The 20,043-nt window shown below is 45.7% G+C and overlaps 1 protein-coding gene and 1 long non-coding RNA gene across 3 annotated transcripts in view; one reads left to right on the top strand and one right to left on the bottom strand.

Moving 5' to 3' along the window:
* LOC141058358 (uncharacterized) overlaps positions 1-20,043 on the bottom strand; it is a 69,111-nt gene that overhangs the window by 16,204 nt on the left and 32,864 nt on the right. The window lies entirely within an intron of this gene.
* Positions 1-20,043, top strand: part of LOC141058356 (vascular endothelial growth factor A-like) — a 52,117-nt gene that overhangs the window by 1,187 nt on the left and 30,887 nt on the right. The window lies entirely within an intron of this gene.

Raw genomic sequence — 20,043 nt, 5'->3', positions numbered from 1 at the left:
TTGTTTGCAAGTGAAAAGTGCCCCCCCCCCCGAACGTCAATGTTACAGGTGGGCCCTTAGCACCCCAGTCCGACACTCATGCAGAGTATCTGGGGTAATGACATAATGTTACATTGCATGGAAATCCTCTACATAATGTATCAAAAGAGGTGCCCCAAAAAATAGGAAGCTTTTCACCCCCTCCTCTTTGGAACAGACAGTCCGGCTTATTTCTTTTTTTTCTAAAGCCACGGAGGTTTATTTGCTTTACCGCGAAAAGTTACCCAATCCGATAACGTTACAAATAAAGTCTAATTACAATATCGGTCATCCCAGACGTTATTCCGTTCTGCTTTCCCTATAAGAGAAAATTCTATTCTGCAAAATGTAAGTGGGACTTGCGGCAAAACACGAACCGAGAATAGTGACTTCTTTATACAAATAAGTCAACAGTAAACAAGGAAAAATATACATAAAATATGATGTTATTGCACAAATATAAGTTACACACCAGACAAAGCATAAAAAGCGATTAGAAAGGACCCGGTGATTGGTGTAGTACTGTGACCCAGGTGATAACGCAATGTGGCTGCACACTCTCTAACACACGTAATGAAAAGTATATTAACCCTTGTACTCCGGCCGGGTATGCTGATAAAGCCTCACGTCAATCAATACGTATATGCGGTAAAACACCATCCCTAGAAGCCGACAAAGTAAAGAGCAGATGAAATATTCATCAATAGTATAAATATTCAAAAAGAAAAAGCAGAGACTGAAATCTTTATAAAAGTATCAGCAAGTAAATGGCCGTGATTACAAATAATTCATAAGTGCAATAGATATACAGGAAACCATAAATGGAGGTTGGTAGGGGGTGCGTTTCGCTGCCCACTGAGGCTTCCTCAGGGTTCCCACAGTTACTATTGTACTTCTTTCCTGAAATGCAAATCGCTGTGGAATACGTTGGCATTTTAGAAATGTTGTTGTATGTTGTGAACATTTCTATCCAAATTCTGATCTGGCAAATGTATGTGTTGGGATTGAAATATGCTATAACATCACTAGACACTGGCTGGGGAATTTGCCCCTTTAAATCCTAAGATGTACAAGTTGGCAGCATGAGATCCATCATCACTCTTCGGCCACGTTCACACGGTCAGTATTTGGTCAGTATTTTATATCAGTATTTGTAAGCCAAAACCAGTGGGTGATAAATGCAGAAGTGGTGACGTGTTTCTGTTATACTTTTCCTCTGATTGTTTCACTCCTGGTTTTGGCTTTAAAAATACTGATGTAAAATACTGACCAAATACTGATCGTGTGAACGTGGCCTAAGGCTAGGGTTAGACGAGCGTACATTCTCTCATCGGAGAGAATCATGTCATTTATGCAAATCACAAACTGACCAGAGTTTGATCCAATTCTGTCGGATGAGGAGAAGATGGAAAAAGTAAATGTCTCCATCTTCTCCATTCTGTCAATCCATTGAAATCGGGCTCCACTCAGATGCCATCTGAGTGCAGTCTGATGTTTTCCATGGACTCCTTGACTTGCATGGACGAGTGCAATCAGATTATTGGACCTGCAGCGATTTTTGTTTCCTAGCGCCGGCTTGGCCCGGGGGGAAAAAAAAATCACAAAGTGCACAGCCCCATAGTTTAATATTGTTACGAGCGCAATCTGATGTTTTGTTGAATTGCACCCTGACCAATAATATAGTTGTCTGCACAAGGTTAATTTCAGCCATAAAACTCTACCTCCCATTGAACCAAGGGGGGAAAAATTTTTTTTTTTTTGTAAATTCTAAGCGGAATAAGTAACAAACCCATATACTGGTCTCTCGGGCAGGAACACTTCTATGGAGAACCAGCCCTGCATGTCAGCATCTCATACATTGGGTTAACTATTACAGATCAATCTGTCATTTAACTATTTCACTTGTGCATGGAGTTAAGAAAACTTTTACTTTCAATCCATTGTAGCAATATCCCTGCTGTTCCTTCTTCTGTGCCTACATAATCTTATCTTATCCCCATAAACTAAAGTAACAAAAAGCATATTATGTTTTCCTAGAAAATCTGACAACTTTTCCCAGCTGACTTAATGGCAGAACTGCATAGCATGACAGATTCCGGAATATTGGAAAGCTAAGTGACGAATCATATACGCCCCGGCTTCCATATTGGTTTAAAGATCATCCAATTAAAGGGGTTGTCCCGGTATAGAATATTGATGACCTATCCCTAGGATAGATGGTGGGGGGGTCTGACAACCACCGATCAACTGTTATTTGCTATGGTGACAGTCAGATGTATATACTGAACACCGCTGAAGGGCACAGCTCCATACAATGTGTAGCAGCCCCTGCCGGGTGCTGCAGGACACCTCTTATTTTGGAGAATAGGGTCAGATCTGCAGTACCCGGAGCGGCCACTACGCAATGTATGGAGCTGTGCTGATCAGTGTTTACAACCTTTTCTATTTGGAGCCGTTAACAGCCGATCAGTGTTGGTGCCGGGTGTCGCAGATCAATAATTTAGTCCTGGACCTCTTCCTTTAACAATGTAACTAAAAAACAACAATGGATCCCACAACAGATCCCAACAGCCCCATCTGACTTATAATGAGGTCCGGAGGACTAAAGGAAGCAGAATACTGTAGGGTAGGTTCTATTAGACAAAAAAAAAATGTCTGACTTGTCATCCTCAAATGTTACATCACAACATAGAGTGGCAGAAAGCTCCATAGTGTCACTGCTCTTACAGTAAAGAATCCTTCACTATGATGGTATGGAAGCCTTCTTTCCTTTAGATATTGTGGATGAGTCCTGGGTATTAAAAAAGCAAAACATTAGAACAGATGTGTTTATATACAGGGTTATCGGTGTATTTAGGGTGCAGAACCGCAGAGAACTGGGTGAAAATATGACTGAACTGTGCTAAAGTCAGCATGGAGCGGGGCATTGAATATTTATCCCCACGTGAGATGTTGGCAGGTCTGACACAGAGACTTAGAGTTCCAAAAAAATGACAGTATTCCGTAGAGAAAAGCTGTAATTATGAGATGACGGCTCCAGGGCTCGGATCATTATGTGCAGCACCATGGAATCAATGGTGCTATATAAATAAATAATAATTGCTCTGTATATCACGGACGCAGGAGCCGGCGGGATGTGACGCGATGAGCCTGCATACAGTAGAACACGTATGTGACGCGATGAGCCCGCATACAGCAGAACACGTATGTGACGCGATTATCCCGCATACAGCAGAACACGTATGTGACAAGATGAGCCCTGATGCAGCAGAACATGTATGTGACGCGATTATCCCGCATACAGCAGAACACGTATGTGACAAGATGAGCCTGCGTACAGCAGAACACGTATGTGACGAGATGAGCCCGCATACAGCAGAACACGTATGTGACGCGATGAGCCCGCGTACAGCAGAAAATGTATGTAACGCGATGAGCCCGCGTACAGCAGAACACGTATGTGACGCGATGAGCCCGCGTACAGCAGAACACGTATGTGACGCGATGAGCCCGCGTGCAGCAGAACACGTATGTGACGCGATGAGCCCTTATGCAGCAGAACATGTATGTGATGCGATGAGCCCGCGTACAGCAGAACACGTATGTGACGCGATGAGCCCGCGTACAGCAGAACACGTATGTGACGCTATGAGCCCGTGTACAGCAGAAAATGTATGTGACGCGATGAGCCCGCGTACAGCAGAACACGTATGTGACGCGATGATCCCGCATACAGCAGAACACGTATGTGACGCGATGATCCCGCATACAGCAGAACACGTATGTGACGCGATGAGCCTGCGTACAGCAGAACACATATGTGACGCGATGAGCCCTTATGCAGCAGAACATGTATGTGACGCGATGAGCCTGCGTACAGCAGAACACGTATGTGACGAGATGAGCCCGCGTACAGCAGAACACGTATGTGACGCTATGAGCCCGTGTACAGCAGAAAATGTATGTGACGCGATGAGCCCGCGTACAGCAGAACACGTATGTGACGCGATGATCCCGCATACAGCTGAACACGTATGTGACGCGATGAGCCTGCGTACAGCAGAACACATATGTGACGCGATGAGCCCTTATGCAGCAGAACATGTATGTGACGCGATGAGCCCGCGTACAGCAGAACACGTATGTGACGAGATGAGCCCGCGTACAGCAGAAAACGTATGTGACGCGATGAGCCTGTGTACAGTAGAACACGTATGTGACGCGATGAGCCCGTGTACAGCAGAACACATATGTGACGCGATGAGCCCGCATACAGCAGAACACGTATGTTACGCGATGAGCCCGCATACAGCAGAACACGTATGTGACGCGATGAGCCCGCGTACAGCAGAACACGTATGTGACGCGATGAGACCGCGTGCAGCAGAACACGTATGTGACGCGATGAGCCCGCCGTACAGCAGAACAAGTATGTGATGCGATGAGCCCGCGTACAGTAGAACACGTATGTGACGCGATGAGCCCGCATACAGCAGAACACGTATGTGACGCGATGATCCCGCATACAGCAGAACACGTATGTGACGCGATGAGCCCTTATGCAGCAGAACATGTATGTGACGCGATGAGCCCGCGTACAGCAGAACACGTATGTGACGAGATGAGCCCACGTACAGCAGAAAACGTATGTGACGCGATGAGCCCGCGTACAGTAGAACACGTATGTGACGCGATGAGCCCGCGTACAGCAGAACACGTATGTGACACGATGAACCCGCATACAGCAGAACACGTATGTGACGCGATGAGCCCGCATACAGCAGAACACGTATGTGACGCGATGAGACCGCGTACAGCAGAACACGTATGTGACGCGATGAGACCGCGTGCAGCAGAACACGTATGTGATGCGATGAGCCCGCCGTACAGCAGAAAACGTATGTGACGCGATGAGCCCGCGTACAGCAGAAAACGTATGTGACACGATGAGCCCGCGTACAGTAGAACACGTATGTGACGCGATGAGCCCGCATACAGCAGAACACGTATGTGACGCGATAAGCCCGCATACAGCAGAACACGTATGTGACGCGATGAGCCCGCGTACAGCAGAACACGTATGTGACGCGATGAGCCCTTATGCAGCAGAACATGTATGTGACGCGATGAGCCCGCATACAGCAGAACACGTATGTGACGAGATGAGCCCGCGTACAGAAGAAAACGTATGTGACGCGATGAGCCCGCGTACAGTAGAACACGTATGTGATGCGATAAGCCCGCATACAGCAGAACACGTATGTGACGCGATGAGCCCGCGTACAGCAGAACACGTATGTGACGCGATGAGACCGCGTGCAGCAGAACACGTATGTGACGCGATGAGACCGCGTGCAGCAGAACACGTATGTGATGCGATGAGCCCGCCGTACAGCAGAAAACGTATGTGACGCGATGAGCCCGCGTACAGCAGAACACGTATGTGACGCGATGAGCCCGCGTACAGCAGAACACGTATGTGACGCGATGAGACCGCGTGCAGCAGAACACGTATGTGACGCGATGAGCCCGCCGTACAGCAGAACAAGTATGTGATGCGATGAGCCCGCGTACAGTAGAACACGTATGTGACGCGATGAGCCCGCATACAGCAGAACACGTATGTGACGCGATGATCCCGCATACAGCAGAACACGTATGTGACGCGATGAGCCCTTATGCAGCAGAACATGTATGTGACGCGATGAGCCCGCGTACAGCAGAACACGTATGTGACGAGATGAGCCCACGTACAGCAGAAAACGTATGTGACGCGATGAGCCCGCGTACAGTAGAACACGTATGTGACGCGATGAGCCCGCGTACAGCAGAACACGTATGTGACGCGATGAGCCCGCATACAGCAGAACACGTATGTGACGCGATGAGCCCGCATACAGCAGAACACGTATGTGACGCGATGAGACCGCGTACAGCAGAACACGTATGTGACGCGATGAGACCGCGTACAGTAGAACACGTATGTGACACGATGAGCCCGCATACAGCAGAACACGTATGTGACGCGATGAGCCCGCATACAGCAGAACACGTATGTGACGCGATGAGCCCGCGTACAGTAGAACACGTATGTGACGCGATGAGCCCGCATACAGCAGAACACGTATGTGACGCGATAAGCCCGCATACAGCAGAACACGTATGTGACGCGATGAGCCCGCGTACAGCAGAACACATATGTGACGCGATGAGCCCTTATGCAGCAGAACATGTATGTGACGCGATGAGCCCGCATACAGCAGAACACGTATGTGACGAGATGAGCCCGCGTACAGCAGAAAACGTATGTGACGCGATGAGCCCGCGTACAGTAGAACACGTATGTGATGCGATAAGCCCGCATACAGCAGAACACGTATGTGACGCGATGAGCCCGCGTACAGCAGAACACGTATGTGACGCGATGAGACCGCGTGCAGCAGAACACGTATGTGACGCGATGAGACCGCGTGCAGCAGAACACGTATGTGATGTGATGAGCCCGCCGTACAGCAGAAAACGTATGTGACGCGATGAGCCCGCGTACAGCAGAAAACGTATGTGACACGATGAGCCCGCGTACAGTAGAACACGTATGTGACGCGATGAGCCCGCATACAGCAGAACACGTATGTGACGCGATAAGCCCGCATACAGCAGAACACGTATGTGACGCGATGAGCCCGCGTACAGCAGAACACGTATGTGACGCGATGAGCCCTTATGCAGCAGAACATGTATGTGACGCGATGAGCCCGCATACAGCAGAACACGTATGTGACGCGATGAGACCGCGTGCAGCAGAACACGTATGTGACGCGATGAGCCTGCGTACAACAGAACAAGTATGTGACGCGATGAGCCAGCGTACAGCAGAACACGAATGTGACAAGATGAGCCCGCGTACAGCAGAACACGTATGTGACGCGATGAGACCGCGTACAGCAGAACACGTATGTGACGAGATGAGCCCGCATACAGCAGAACACGTATGTGACGAGATGAGCCCGCGCGCAGCAGAACACGTATGTGACGCGATGAGCCCGTGTACAGCAGAACACGCATGTGACGCGATGAGCCCGTGTACAGCAGAACACGTATGTGACGCGATGAGCCCGCGTACAGCAGAACACGAATGTGACGAGATGAGCCCGCGTACAGCAGAAAACGTATGTGACGCGATGAGCCCGCGTACAGTAGAACACGTATGTGACGCGATGAGCCCGCATACAGCAGAACACGTATGTGACGCGATGAGACCGCGTGCAGCAGAACACATATGTGACGCGATGAGCCCGCGTACTGCAGAACAAGTATGTGACGCGATGAGCCCGCGTACAGCAGAACACGTATGTGACGCGATGAGCCCGCGTACAGCAGAACACGTATGTGACGCGATGAGACCGCGCGCAGCAGAACACGTATGTTACGCGATGAGCCCGCGTACAGCAGAACACGTATGTGACGCGATGAGCCCGTGTACAGCAGAACACGTATGTGACGCGATAAGCCCGTGTACAGCAGAACACGTAAGTGACGCGATGAGCCCGCGCGCAGCAGAACACGTATGTGACGCGATGAGACCGCGTGCAGCAGAACACGTATGTGACGCAATGAGCCCGCGTACAGCAGAACACGTATGTGACGCGATGAGCCCGTGTACAGCAGAACACGTATGTGACGCGATGAACCCGTGTACAGCAGAACACGTATGTGACGCGATGAGCCCGTGTACAGCAGAACACGTAAGTGACGCGATGAGCCCGCGCGCAGCAGAACACGTATGTGACGCGATGAGACCGCGTGCAGCAGAACACGTATGTGACGCAATGAGCCCGCGTACAGCAGAACACGTATGTGACGCGATGAGCCCGTGTACAGCAGAACACGTATGTGACGCGATAAGCCCGTGTACAGCAGAACACGTAAGTGACGCGATGAGCCCGCGCGCAGCAGAACACGTATGTGACGCGATGAGACCGCGTGCAGCAGAACACGTATGTGACGCAATGAGCCCGCGTACAGCAGAACACGTATGTGACGCGATGAGCCCGTGTACAGCAGAACACGTATGTGACGCGATGAACCCGTGTACAGCAGAACACGTATGTGACGCGATGAGCCCGTGTACAGCAGAACACGTAAGTGACGCGATGAGCCCGCGCGCAGCAGAACACGTATGTGACGCGATGAGACCGCGTGCAGCAGAACACGTATGTGACGCAATGAGCCCGCGTACAGCAGAACACGTATGTGACGCGATGAGACCGCGTGCAGCAGAACACGTATGTGACGCGATGAGACCGCGCGCAGCAGAACACGTATGCGGACACTCGTGCACTAGATCTTATTGGAATCTCACTGCGACTTCGGGATTTTATGTCACAGTGATGTCACCGGCGGCCACCACAAATGTGAAATTACCGCTATGGTCTGTCGGTAGCGCGGGTCGTGTGCAGATACTGTGTGTTTTGTATAGAAGCCGCTGCTGCAGACAGACTGGCTGCTGCGATCAGATTATATCTAATAGGGGAAAAGTACTTAGCTGTTTATGGAGGAAAGGGTAGAAGAAGCTGCAAGGAGGATGGGGGGAAGGTGAGATTGGAGAGGGAGTCATGGTCAACAGCACTGTACAAAATGATGTAAAAATGAAAACCTCAGCTAATGTGTAATATGTGTGATGGCTGCAACATGTAATATGTGTGATGGCTGCTGTGTAATATGTGTGATGGTTGCATCGTGTAATATGTGTGATAATTGCACCGTGTAATATGTGTGATGGCTACACTGTGTAATATGTGTGTTGGCTGCACTGTGTATTATGTGTCATGGCTGCTGTGTAATTTGTATGATGGCTGCACTGTGTAATATGTGTGATGGCTGCACTGTGTAATATGTGTGATGTCTGCACTGTGTAATATGTGTGATGTCTGCGGTGTAATATGTGTGTTGGTTGCACTGTGTATTATGTGTGATGACTGCTGTGTAATATGTGTGATGTCTGCACTGTGTAATATGTGTGTTGGCTGCACTGTGTATTATGTGTGATGGCTGCACTGTGTAATATGTGTGTTGGCTGCACTGTGTATTATGTGTGATGGCTGCACTGTGTAATATGTATGATGGCTGCACTGTGTAATATGTGTGATGACTGCACTGTGTAATATGTGTGATGACTGCTGTGTAATATGTGTGATGTCTGCACTGTGTAATATGTGTGATGTCTGCGGTGTAATATGTGTGATGGCTGCACTGTGTATTATGTATGATGGCTGTTGTGTAGTATGTATAATGGCTGCACTGTGTAATATGTGTGTTGGTTGCACTGTGTATTATGTGTGATGGCTCCTGTGTAATATGTGTGATGGCTGCACTGTGTAATATGTGTGATGGCTGCACTGTGTAATATGTATGATGGCTGCACTGTGTAATATGCGTGATGGTTGCACTGTGCATTATGTGTGATGTCTGCTGTGTAATATGTGTGATGGCTGCACTGTGTATTATGTATGATGGCTGTTGTGTAGTATGTATGATGGCTGCACTGTGTAATATGTGTGATGGCTGCACTGTGTATTATGTGTGATGGCTGCTGTGTAATATGTGTGATGGCTGCACTGTGTATTATGTGTGATGGCTGCACTGTGTATTATGCGTGATGGCTGCACTGTGTATTATGTGTGATGGCTGCTGTGTAATATGTGTGATGGCTGCACTGTGTAATATGTGTGATGGCTGCACTGTGTATTATGTGTGATGGCTGCTGTGTATTATGTGTGATGGCTGCTGTGTAATATGTGTGATGGTTGCACTGTGTATTATGTGTGATGGCTGCACTGTGTATTATGTGTGATGGCTGTTGTGTAGTATGTATGATGGCTGCACTGTGTAATATGTGTGATGGTTGCACTGTGTATTATGTGTGTTGGCTGCACTGTGTATTATGTGTCATGGCTGCTGTGTAATATGTATGATGGCTGCACTGTGTAATATGTGTGATGACTGCACTGTGTAATATGTGTGATGGCTGCACTGTGTAATATGTGTGATGTCTGCGGTGTAATATGTGTGTTGGTTGCACTGTGTATTATGTGTGATGACTGCTGTGTAATATGTGTGATGTCTGCACTGTGTAATATGTGTGTTGGCTGCACTGTGTATTATGTGTGATGGCTGCACTGTGTATTATGTGTGATGGCTGCACTGTGTATTATGTGTGATGGCTGCTGTGTAATATGTGTGATGGTTGCACTGTGTATTATGTGTGATGGCTGCACTGTGTATTATGTGTGATGGCTGTTGTGTAGTATGTATGATGGCTGCACTGTGTAATATGTGTGATGGTTGCACTGTGTATTATGTGTGATGGCTGCACTGTGTATTATGTGTGATGGCTCCTGTGTAATATGTATGATAGCTGCACTGTGTAATATGCGTGATGGTTGCACTGTGTATTATGTATGATGGCTGTTGTGTAGTATGTATGATGGCTGCACTGTGTAATATGTGTGATGGCTGCACTGTGTATTATGTGTGATGGCTCCTGTGTAATATGTGTGATGGCTGCACTGTGTAATATGTGTGATGGCTGCACTGTGTAATATGTGTGATCGCTTCTGTGTAATATGTGTGATGGCTGCACTGTGTAATATGTGTGATGGCTGCACTGTGTATTGTGTGATGGCTCCTGTGTAATATGTGTGATGGCTGCACTGTGTAATATGTGTGATGGCTGCACTGTGTAATATGTATGATGGCTGCACTGTGTAATATGCGTGATGGTTGCACTGTGTATTATGTGTGATGTCTGCTGTGTAATATGTGTGATGGCTGCACTGTGTATTATGTATGATGGCTGTTGTGTAGTATGTATGATGGCTGCACTGTGTAATATGTGTGATGGCTGCACTGTGTATTATGTGTGATGGCTGCTGTGTAATATGTGTGATGGCTGCACTGTGTATTATGTGTGATGGCTGCACTGTGTATTATGTGTGATGGCTGCTGTGTAATATGTGTGATGGCTGCACTGTGTATTATGTGTGATGGCTGCTGTGTAGTATGTATGATGGCTGCACTGTGTAACATGTGTGATGGCTGCACTGTGTATTATGTGTGATGGCTGCTGTGTAATATGTGTGATGGTTGCACTGTGTATTATGTGTGATGGCTGCACTGTTTATTATGTGTGATGGCTCCTGTGTAATATGTATGATGGCTGCACTGTGTAATATGTATGATGGCTGCACTGTGTAATATGCGTGATGGTTGCACTGTGTATTATGTATGATGGCTGTTGTGTAGTATGTATGATGGCTGCACTGTGTATTATGTGTGATGGCTGCACTGTGTATTATGTGTGATGGCTCCTGTGTAATATGTGTGATGGCTGCACTGTGTAATATGTGTGATGGCTGCACTGTGTAATATGTGTGATCGCTTCTGTGTAATATGTGTGATGGCTGCACTGTGTAATATGTGTGATGGCTGCACTGTGTATTATGTGTGATGGCTGCTGTGTAGTATGTATGATGGCTGCTTTGTATTATGTGTGATGGCTGCACTGTGTATTATGTGTGATGGCTGCACTGTGTATTATGTGTGATGGCTGCTGTGTAATATGTGTGATGGCTGCACTGTGTAGTATGTGTGATAGCTGCACTGTGTATTATGTGTGATGGCTGCTGTGTAATATGTGTGATGGCTGCTGTGTAGTATGTATGATGGCTGCACTGTGTAATATGTGTGATGGCTGCACTGTGTAATATGTGTGATGGCTGCACTGTGTATTATGTGTGATGGCTGCTGTGTAATATGTGTGATGGCTGCTGTGTAGTATGTATGATGGCTGCACTGTGTAATATGTGTGATGGCTGCACTGTGTAATATGTGTGATGGCTGCACTGTGTATTATGTGTGATGGCTGCACTGTGTATTATGTGTGATGGCTGCTGTGTAATATGTGTGATGGCTGCACTGTGTAATATGTGTGATGGCTGCACTGTGTAATATGTGTGATGGCTGCACTGTGTATTATGTGTGATGGCTGCTGTGTAATATGTGTGATGGCTGCACTGTGTATTATGTGTGATGGCTGCACTGTGTATTATGTGTGATGGCTGCTGTGTAATATGTGTGATGGCTGCACTGTGTATTATGTGTGATGGCTGCTGTGTAGTATGTATGATGGCTGCACTGTGTAACATGTGTGATGGCTGCACTGTGTATTATGTGTGATGGCTGCTGTGTAATATGTGTGATGGTTGCACTGTGTATTATGTGTGATGGCTGCACTGTGTATTATGTGTGATGGCTGCACTGTGTAATATGTATGATGGCTGCACTGTGTAATATGTATGATGGCTGCACTGTGTAATATGCGTGATGGTTGCACTGTGTATTATGTATGATGGCTGTTGTGTATTATGTGTGATGGCTGCTGTGTATTATGTGTGATCGCTTCTGTGTAATATGTGTGATGGCTGCACTGTGTATTATGTGTGATGGCTGCACTGTGTATTATGTGTGATGGCTGCACTGTGTAATATGTGTGATGGCTGCACTGTGTAATATGTGTGATGGCTGCACTGTGTAGTATGTGTGATGGCTGCTGTGTAATATGTGTGATGGCTGCACTGTGTATTATGTGTGATGGCTGCTGTGTAATATGTGTGATGGCTGCTGTGTAATATGTGTGATGGCTGCACTGTGTAGTATGTGCGATGGCTGCTGTGTAATATGTGTGATGGCTCCTGTGTAATATGTATGATGGCTGCACTGTGTAATATGTGAGATGGCTGCACTGTGTATTATGTATGATGGCTGCACTGTGTAATATGTGTGATGGCTGCACAGTGGAATATGTGTGATGGCTGCACTGTGTAATATGTGTGATGGCTGCTGTGTAATATGTGTGATGACTGTACTGTGTAATATGTGTGATGACTGCACTGTGTAATATGTGTAATGACTGCACTGTGTAATATGTGTGATGGCTGCACTGTGTAATATGTGTGATGGCTGCACTGTGTATTATGTGTGATGGCTGCTGTGTAGTATGTATGATGGCTGCACTGTGTAATATGTGTGATGGCTGCTGTGTAATATGGGTGATGGCTGCACTGTGTAATATGTGTGATGGCTGCTGTGTAATATGTGTGATGACTGCTGTGTAATATGTGTGATGGCTGCACTGTGTAATATGTGTGATGGCTGCACTGTGTATTATGTGTGATGGCTGCTGTGTAGTATGTGTGATGGCTGCACTGTGTAATATGTGTGATGGCTGCTGTGTAATATGGGTGATGGCTGCACTGTGTAATATGTGTGATGGCTGCTGTGTAATATGTGTGATGACTGCTGTGTAATATGTGTGATGGCTGCTGTGTAATATGTGTGATGACTGCACTGTGTAATATGTGTGATGGCTGCTGTGTAATATGTGTGATGACTGCACTGTGTAATATGTGTGATGACTGCTGTGTAATATGTGTGATGACTGCACTGTGTAATATGTGTGATGGCTGCTGTGTAATATGTGTGATGACTGTACTGTGTATTATGTGTGATGGCTGCTGTGTATTATGTGTGATGGCTGCTGTGTAATATGTGTGATGGCTGCACTGTGTATTATGTGTGATGGCTGCTGTGTAATATGTGTGATGGCTGCTGTGTAATATGTGTGATGACTGTACTGTGTATTATGTGTGATGGCTGCTGTGTATTATGTGTGATGGCTGCTGTGTAATATGTGTGATGGCTGCTGTGTAATATGTGTGATGGCTGCACTGTGTAATATGTGTGATGGCTGCACTGTGTATTATGTGTGATGGCTGCTGTGTAATATGTGTGATGGCTGTTGTGTAATATGTGTGATGGCTGCACTGTGTAATATGTGTGATGGCTGCACTGTGTAATATGTGTGATGGCTGAACTGTGTATTATGTGTGATGGCTGCTGTGTAATATGTGTGATGGCTGCTGTGTAATATGTGTGATGGCTGCACTGTGTAATATGTGTGATGGCTGCTGTGTAATATGTGTGATGGCTGTACTGTGTAATATGTGTGATGGCTGCACTGTAATATGTGTGATGGCTGCACTGTGTATTATGTGTGATTGCTGCTGTGTATTATGTGTGATGGCTGCACTGTGTAATATGTGTGATGGCTGCACTGTGTAATATGTGTGATGGCTGCTGTGTAATATGTGTGATGGCTGCTGTGTAATATGTGTGATGGCTGCACTGTGTAATATGTGTGATGGCTGCTGTGTAATATGTGTGATGGCTGTACTGTGTAATATGTGTGATGGCTGCTGTGTAATATGTGTGATGGCTGCACTGTGGAATATGTGTGATGGCTGCACTGTGTAATATGTGTGATGGCTGCTGTGTAATATGTGTGATGGCTGCACTGTGGAATATGTGTGATGACTGTACTGTGTAATATGTGTGATGACTGCACTGTGTAATATGTGTGATGACTGCACTGTGTAATATGTGTGATGGCTGCACTGTGTAATATGTGTGATGGCTGCACTGTGTATTATGTGTGATGGCTGCTGTGTAGTATGTATGATGGCTGCACTGTGTAATATGTGTGATGGCTGCACTGTGTAATATGTATGATGGCTGCTGTGTATTATGTGTGATGGCTGCTGTGTAATATGGGTGATGGCTGCACTGTGTAATATGTGTGATGGCTGCTGTGTAATATGTGTGATGACTGCTGTGTAGTATGTATGATGGCTGCACTGTGTAATATGTGTGATGGCTGCACTGTGTAATATGTGTGATGGCTGCTGTGTATTATGTGTGATGGCTGCTGTGTAATATGGGTGATGGCTGCACTGTGTAATATGTGTGATGGCTGCTGTGTAATATGTGTGATGGCTGCACTGTGTAATATGTGTGATGGCTGCACTGTGTATTATGTGTGATGGCTGCTGTGTAGTATGTATGATGGCTGCACTGTGTAATATGTGTGATGGCTGCACTGTGTAATATGTATGATGGCTGCTGTGTATTATGTGTGATGGCTGCTGTGTAATATGGGTGATGGCTGCACTGTGTAATATGTGTGATGGCTGCTGTGTAATATGTGTGATGGCTGCTGTGTAGTATGTATGATGGCTGCACTGTGTAATATGTGTGATGGCTGCACTGTGTAATATGTGTGATGGCTGCTGTGTATTATGTGTGATGGCTGCTGTGTAATATGGGTGATGGCTGCACTGTGTAATATGTGTGATGGCTGCTGTGTAATATGTGTGATGACTGCTGTGTAATATGTGTGATGGCTGCTGTGTAATATGTGTGATGACTGCACTGTGTAATATGTGTGATGACTGCTGTGTAATATGTGTGATGGCTGCTGTGTAATATGTGTGATGACTGCACTGTGTAATATGTGTGATGGCTGCTGTGTAATATGAGTGATGACTGTACTGTGTATTATGTGTGATGGCTGCTGTGTATTATGTGTGATGGCTGCTGTGTAATATGTGTGATGGCTGCACTGTGTATTATGTGTGATGGCTGCTGTGTAATATGTGTGATGGCTGCTGTGTAATATGTGTGATGACTGTACTGTGTATTATGTGTGATGGCTGCTGTGTATTATGTGTGATGGCTGCTGTGTAATATGTGTGATGGCTGCTGTGTAATATGTGTGATGGCTGCACTGTGTATTATGTGTGATGGCTGCTGTGTAATATGTGTGATGGCTGCTGTGTAATATGTGTGATGACTGCACTTTGTAATATGTGTGATGGCTGCTGTGTAATATGTGTGATGACTGCTGTGTAATATGTGTGATGGCTGCACTGTGTATTATGTGTGATGGCTGCTGTGTAATATGTGTGATGGCTGCTGTGTAATATGTGTGATGGCTGCTGTGTAATATGGGTGATGGCTGCACTTTGTAATATGTGTGATGGCTGCTGTGTAATATGTGTGATGACTGCTGTGTAATATGTGTGATGGCTGCTGTGTAATATGTGTGATGACTGCACTGTGTAATATGTGTGATGGCTGCTGTGTAATATGTGTGATGACTGCACTGTGTAATATGTGTGATGACTGCTGTGTAATATGTGTGATGGCTGCTGTGTAATATGTGTGATGACTGCACTGTGTAATATGTGCGATGGCTGCTGTGTAATATGTGTGATGACTGTACTGTGTATTATGTGTGATGGCTGCTGTGTATTATGTGTGATGGCTGCTGTGTAATATGTGTGATGGCTGCACTGTGTATTATGTGTGATGGCTGCTGTGTAATATGTGTGATGGCTGCTGTGTAATATGTGTGATGACTGCACTGTGTAATATGTGTGATGGCTGCTGTGTAATATGTGTGATGACTGTACTGTGTATTATGTGTGATGGCTGCTGTGTATTATGTGTGATGGCTGCTGTGTAATATGTGTGATGGCTGCTGTGTAATATGTGTGATGGCTGCACTGTGTAATATGTGTGATGGCTGCTGTGTAATATGTGTGATGGCTGTACTGTGTAATATGTGTGATGGCTGCACTGTAATATGTGTGATGGCTGCTGTGTAATATGTGTGATGACTGCTGTGTATTATGTGTGATGGCTGCACTGTGTAATATGTGTGATGGCTGCACTGTGTAATATGTGTGATGGCTGTACTGTGTAATATGTGTGATGGCTGCACTGTAATATGTGTGATGGCTGCTGTGTATTATGTGTGATGGCTGCTGTGTAATATGTGTGATGGCTGTACTGTGTAATATGTGTGATGGCTGCTGTGTAATATGTGTGATGGCTGCACTGTGTAATATGTGTGATGGCTGCTGTGTAATATGTGTGATGGCTGTACTGTGTAATATGTGTGATGGCTGCACTGTGTAATATGTGTGATGGCTGCACTGTGTATTATGTGTGATGGCTGCTGTGTAATATGTGTGATGGCTGCTGTGTAATATGTGTGATGGCTGCACTGTGTAATATGTGTGATGGCTGCTGTGTAATATGTGTGATGGCTGCTGTGTAATATGTGTGATGGCTGCTGTGTAATATGTGTGATGGCTGTACTGTGTAATATGTGTGATGGCTGCACTGTAATATGTGTGATGGCTGCACTGTGTAATATGTGTGATGGCTGCTGTGTAATATGTGTGATGGCTGCTGTGTAATATGTGTGATGGCTGCTGTGTAATATGTGTGATGGCTGCACTGTGTAATATGTGTGATGGCTGCACTGTAATATGTGTGATGGCTGCTGTGTAATATGTGTGATGGCTGCTGTGTAATATGTGTGATGGCTGCTGTGTAATATGTGTGATGGCTGCTGTGTAATATGTGTGATGGCTGCACTGTGTAATATGTGTGATGGCTGCTGTGTAATATGTGTGATGGCTGCTGTGTAATATGTGTGATGGCTGCTGTGTAATATGTGTGATGGCTGTACTGTGTAATATGTGTGATGGATGCACTGTAATATGTGTGATGGCTGCACTGTGTAATATGTGTGATGGCTGCTGTGTAATATGTGTGATGGCTGTACTGTGTAATATGTGTGATGGCTGCACTGTGTAATATGTGTGATGGCTGCACTGTGTATTATGTGTGGCTGCTGTGTAATATGTGTGATGGCTGCACTGTGTAATATGTGTGATGGCTGCTGTGTAATATGTGTGATGGCTGCTGTGTAATATGTGTGATGGCTGCTGTGTAATATGTGTGATGGCTGTACTGTGTAATATGTGTGATGGCTGCACTGTAATATGTGTGATGGCTGCACTGTGTAATATGTGTGATGGCTGCTGTGTAATATGTGTGATGGCTGTACTGTGTAATATGTGTGATGGCTGCACTGTAGTATGTGTGATGGCTGCAGTGTAATATGTGTGATGGCTGCTGTGTAATATGTGTGATGGCTGCTGTGTAATATGTGTGATGGCTGCTGTGTAATATGTGTGATGGCTGCACTGTGTAATATGTGTGATGGCTGCTGTGTAATATGTGTGATGGCTGCTGTGTAATATGTGTGATGGCTGCTGTGTAATATGTGTGATGGCTGTACTGTGTAATATGTGTGATGGCTGCACTGTAATATGTGTGATGGCTGCACTGTGTAATATGTGTGATGGCTGCTGTGTAATATGTGTGATGGCTGTACTGTGTAATATGTGTGATGGCTGCACTGTGTAATATGTGTGATGGCTGCACTGTGTATTATGTGTGGCTGCTGTGTAATATGTGTGGCTGCACTGTGTAATATGTGTGATGGCTGCTGTGTAATATGTGTGATGGCTGCTGTGTAATATGTGTGATGGCTGCTGTGTAATATGTGTGATGGCTGTACTGTGTAATATGTGTGATGGCTGCACTGTAATATGTGTGATGGCTGCACTGTGTAATATGTGTGATGGCTGCTGTGTAATATGTGTGATGGCTGTACTGTGTAATATGTGTGATGGCTGCACTGTAATATGTGTGATGGCTGCTGTGTAATATGTGTGATGGCTGCTGTGTAATATGTGTGATGGCTGCTGTGTAATATGTGTGATGGCTGCTGTGTAATATGGGTGATGGCTGCACTGTGTAATATGTGTGATGGCTGCTGTGTAATATGTGTGATGACTGCTGTGTAATATGTGTGATGGCTGCTGTGTAATATGTGTGATGACTGCACTGTGTAATATGTGTGATGACTGCTGTGTAATATGTGTGATGGCTGCTGTGTAATATGTGTGATGACTGCACTGTGTAATATGTGTGATGGCTGCTGTGTAATATGAGTGATGACTGTACTGTGTATTATGTGTGATGGCTGCTGTGTATTATGTGTGATGGCTGCTGTGTAATATGTGTGATGGCTGCACTGTGTATTATGTGTGATGGCTGCTGTGTAATATGTGTGATGGCTGCTGTGTAATATGTGTGATGACTGTACTGTGTATTATGTGTGATGGCTGCTGTGTATTATGTGTGATGGCTGCTGTGTAATATGTGTGATGGCTGCTGTGTAATATGTGTGATGGCTGCACTGTGTATTATGTGTGATGGCTGCTGTGTAATATGTGTGATGGCTGCTGTGTAATATGTGTGATGACTGCACTTTGTAATATGTGTGATGGCTGCTGTGTAATATGTGTGATGACTGCTGTGTAATATGTGTGATGGCTGCACTGTGTATTATGTGTGATGGCTGCTGTGTAATATGTGTGATGGCTGCTGTGTAATATGTGTGATGGCTGCTGTGTAATATGGGTGATGGCTGCACTTTGTAATATGTGTGATGGCTGCTGTGTAATATGTGTGATGACTGCTGTGTAATATGTGTGATGGCTGCTGTGTAATATGTGTGATGACTGCACTGTGTAATATGTGTGATGGCTGCTGTGTAAAATGTGTGATGACTGCACTGTGTAATATGTGTGATGACTGCTGTGTAATATGTGTGATGGCTGCTGTGTAATATGTGTGATGACTGCACTGTGTAATATGTGCGATGGCTGCTGTGTAATATGTGTGATGACTGTACTGTGTATTATGTGTGATGGCTGCTGTGTATTATGTGTGATGGCTGCTGTGTAATATGTGTGATGGCTGCACTGTGTATTATGTGTGATGGCTGCTGTGTAATATGTGTGATGGCTGCTGTGTAATATGTGTGATGACTGCACTGTGTAATATGTGTGATGGCTGCTGTGTAATATGTGTGATGACTGTACTGTGTATTATGTGTGATGGCTGCTGTGTATTATGTGTGATGGCTGCTGTGTAATATGTGTGATGGCTGCTGTGTAATATGTGTGATGGCTGCACTGTGTAATATGTGTGATGGCTGCTGTGTAATATGTGTGATGGCTGTACTGTGTAATATGTGTGATGGCTGCACTGTAATATGTGTGATGGCTGCTGTGTAATATGTGTGATGACTGCTGTGTATTATGTGTGATGGCTGCACTGTGTAATATGTGTGATGGCTGCACTGTGTAATATGTGTGATGGCTGTACTGTGTAATATGTGTGATGGCTGCACTGTAATAT

This window comes from Dendrobates tinctorius, unplaced genomic scaffold (genome assembly GCF_039654945.1).
Source record: "Dendrobates tinctorius isolate UK_male_01 unplaced genomic scaffold, ASM3965494v1 ptg000211l, whole genome shotgun sequence".
NCBI lineage: Eukaryota > Metazoa > Chordata > Amphibia > Anura > Dendrobatidae > Dendrobates > Dendrobates tinctorius.
Note: the sequence above shows the minus strand (reverse complement) of the source record. Positions and strands in the feature narration are given on the sequence as shown.